Source organism: Ornithodoros turicata, chromosome 2 (assembly GCF_037126465.1).
Source record: "Ornithodoros turicata isolate Travis chromosome 2, ASM3712646v1, whole genome shotgun sequence".
NCBI classification, from domain to species: domain Eukaryota; kingdom Metazoa; phylum Arthropoda; class Arachnida; order Ixodida; family Argasidae; genus Ornithodoros; species Ornithodoros turicata.
This window is the reverse complement of record NC_088202.1, coordinates 132050975-132054705: the sequence shown is the minus strand read 5'-3', so window position 1 is coordinate 132054705 and position 3731 is coordinate 132050975. Positions and strand designations below refer to the sequence as shown.

Below are 3731 nucleotides of genomic sequence, written 5' to 3'. Positions count from 1 at the left end.
TGAAAAAAAAAGGAAATGTATGGCAGCTGTATTAATTGTGAACACTGTGAAAAAGACTGAAAAGTTTTTTCGAGATATACGACACAAACTCATGAAATTCACATGTCCCTGTATTCCTACATTACGTGTTAACCCGAGCTAAAAGATGGGACCTTGTTCTTGTTGTTTAATGGCTAACCATTATTACGATTGGATACTGTATTATAGAAACACGCACCAGCCTGTAAAAATTACTGTATCATTTCATGAAATAGTGTTTGGCCTGTATCATTATCAGACACCCACACCACCTGTTATGTGTTCATAAAGCAATATATTCACTGAAATGTACAGTGCAGTAACTTTCTCCAGCACAGCAGCTTGGAATGACTCCTGAAATCAGAACAAAACATGAAATTAGGAACATTGATTGTAAGGCATAAGAAAAGACATGACATATTTATGTATTAACTGAAGTGCTCAACACACAGTTTGAATCTGTGCACTTTAAAAAGCACAATGCACATACGTGGACAAAGTACTTGAAAGCACAGAAGTATTTCTGTTGTGCCCTGTAGTATTCAGCTTATCCTAACGAACACATGCAGAAGATGCAAGGAACAATACCAAGACTCACAAATAGGGACTCAAAAGCACAATGGTTAACGGTCAAAAGTATGTAATTTTGGGAAGTGTGGACCAAATAGAAATAATCAGCACCAAATTGCAGACTAAGAAAGGGCTAATGGGATACCTACCTTTCAACTTTACCCCAGTTCGCAGATGAGTGATAGAACACAAGCAGGCATGCTACTTAAGCTTGATTCCCATTGGGGTGCTTTGTTCCTCTTTCAGTGCTGATGTGTCCAAAATAGCTGCGAAATAAAAAGGAGGGCGTTTTTCAACAATCATAATTTTTCACGCTGTACCATGTCAGGTGCTGAACTGCCTTCAAAGCTTCATGTGCAGGTCGGCCATCTGTTCATGAATCAGAAAAGGCCACTAATTTTCTTCTGCCACCAGAACTGGCACAATAAATTTTGCAAACCTAGCTGTCCACAAGTCAATGTATGATAACCAAGTTTGCCAATAACACCACGTTGCCTAGAGCAGCAGCAGGTTTTTCAGTATCTGTGAAACCAAGGAATAGAAAGACAAAAACAAGAAACATTTGAAACACATGGCCGTGAAACTTATTCTAACCCCACGGTAAGAATGAACAATACAAGGACGAATACAGCGGAGTAGTTGTCAACTACGTGATAACGATTTATGATACGATGAGTGTAATACATGAGAACGCGTACCATTGCATGGATTGTAACGTAAGAAATGTTGGTGGCCGGCACTGCACATCGTAGTTGAAATACACTCTGAGCTGAAGCGCCAATCCTTTCTCCACGCTCCTTGCAGTTAGCGTTTTGTCATTGTCCAAGGGAAGAACAATGCCTGAGAAGTGTAGTAGTGGTGACCCTATAAGAGAGAGAGATGTACATAAATCTATTGCAGTGACTGCAAATGCTTTGAGAGCCCATGTTGCAGCTGCAGCACAGATTCTTGTTTTGTGACAGCATACTTTCTTTCAGTTGCACAAAACAGAAATATGTTTTACACAAAGAAGAAGAAATGACCACTGCAAGGTGCCAATAGCAGTAAAAAAAAACTTCCAAGATGTGGAAGCACTCATACCAATAGCAGAGGCGTGGTGTTGGGGGTCCTCACTCCACAGCTGTCTGGCCAGCTTTGTGCGAAAGAAAGATTGGATACCTCACTCAGTAATGCAAACAGTTGAACTCTCATATAATAATCATCAGACACAAGAAAATATGCAACATTAAACAAACTAAATATATAATAAAAAAATAACCATAAAGCATTGTGCGCTCGTTACTGCTTGCAAAATTTTTCTCTGCACTTTGCCGTATCAATGACAGACAGGAAACAGAGACAATGGAGAAAATCGCCTGTGATTGCCTAGTTGATGCCTTTAGAACTGCGTGTCTGAATTAAAGTTCATACACCCTGCCCTGCCGCAACCTTCAGACATCAATCATACTACATTGATCTTTGGCATTTTCTTTTTCATGTGTGTCACCAAGAAATGTGTCAATGATCATATTATCACAGTTATATTGTTAAACTCAGAGACGCGCAAACGTTATTCTTCCCATTCAAAGCGGGCTCTTCTTGCTGGTGTGCCATCAGTGCGGTGCCGTAACTTGATACCCGTTCTTATCAGGCGATGTCGTCGAACGCTTTTCGTGCTAACAACGAAGATATACTCTAGCGTATACGGAACACGGAAAAATACGTCTCGGCAACTCTTTTACCAATATTTCTGCTACTGTTTAATCCACATGTTTGTTTCATGCATTCTGTATAGAGCGGTGATATTTGCCTCATAACCAGTGCAAACACTTAAAATTATATGAACGACGGCTGTACACAATGACCTCATTCGATCAACGTCGGTTAAACTAGATCAACGGTCCCTCGACTTGGAAGTGCGGTTCAACTCTCTTTCGACAGCACTGACAAGCATTTCTAAAATAAATCTTGCGTCCCGAATTAACATTATTAATAAAAAGGTGTAAGGGTACTCAATCTCGGTTGAGCGTTCAATCTCGTTAACCGGCGTTGGTGAACCCCGGCCTATTTCAAATGTCCGCGAGGATGAACGCACACCCATCCACTAGTTCCAGAATGTTACACATTGCTCATTTTAGTGGTTTGAGAAGAAAGTTTTAAGAACATGCATGGCTACGACATGGACAGTGTGACAAGTGAGAACACAGCGGAAGGCGACAACATTCCGTTGACGAAGGCGCCTTTCACCTTTCACTACGTATTTGGTAACACACAACGGCGGCGCATATTTCCCTTTATTCCAAAAAGCTGACAGCATAAAGGACATAATAAGAGTTCACATACCTTCAAAATCTTATTGCGAAAGCCCACGAGTGAGGCACAGCTTTGACTTTGACGATTTTGACAGTCGGGGCACGCTTGCGTTCCTCACACAGGTGCCGGTTGCTGGAGGCCATGCAGATCTAGGATCCAGTGCGCATGCCCAGACACCTCCTCCCCCGCGAAATAACAGGAAACGCGCGTGATTTGAAAACACGGGATCGCGCCCGCGGCGATATGCCCGTATTTTTCACTATTTTTTACAGTGTGCTGTTGTTGTGTGCTGCTTGTGTTGTGCTGTCAATCTCCTGTTTGTTTCATGTCATTACGTAACCGTGACCCTTAACATATTGGTATTAAGAATTTTTTCACTTACTGTGATGCTTGAATTTCTGTGGATTTCACTGATGCTGCCCCATTGCATAAACATCTGCAGTCCCTTAATTGTAGAATTATTTGCGATACAACTGTTAATCAGAAATTTAGTACTTTTTATTAGTGAATATAAGATTTTATTTATTTTTCTGACGTGTCGCTTGTACAAACTCACTGCAAGTAAGCTTGCGGTCAAGGTCAAATTAATGTCACTAAAGTGTAATGTAATCAGTAACCACATTCCAAATTATTGCCATCCGCAATGAACAGCATGAAAGCGCTATTGTAGTGGTACATTAATGATCTACCAACAGTCTGCATACCAAGTCGTTAAAACGACCACAGCGGTGAAAGCTAAAGGAAGTGCACAAGAGGTAGGTAGACTGTCTGTATACCTGGTACAAAGGAAGGAGCAAACCATAGAAAGGTGACATGGTATAAAGGAAGTACATAAGAAGACCACTAAAAGG

The 3731-nt window shown here is 41.1% G+C and overlaps 1 long non-coding RNA gene across 1 annotated transcript; it reads right to left on the bottom strand.

The window, feature by feature from the left end:
• Nucleotides 1-293: 293 nt before the first annotated feature.
• LOC135386157 (uncharacterized) lies at nucleotides 294-3006 on the bottom strand. The gene is made up of 5 exons (XR_010420618.1): nucleotides 2911-3006; nucleotides 1669-1720; nucleotides 1287-1452; nucleotides 738-854; nucleotides 294-372 (listed from the first exon to the last, which is right to left on the bottom strand). It is a non-coding gene; the product is annotated as an uncharacterized LOC135386157 (long non-coding RNA).
• Nucleotides 3007-3731: the final 725 nt, after the last annotated feature.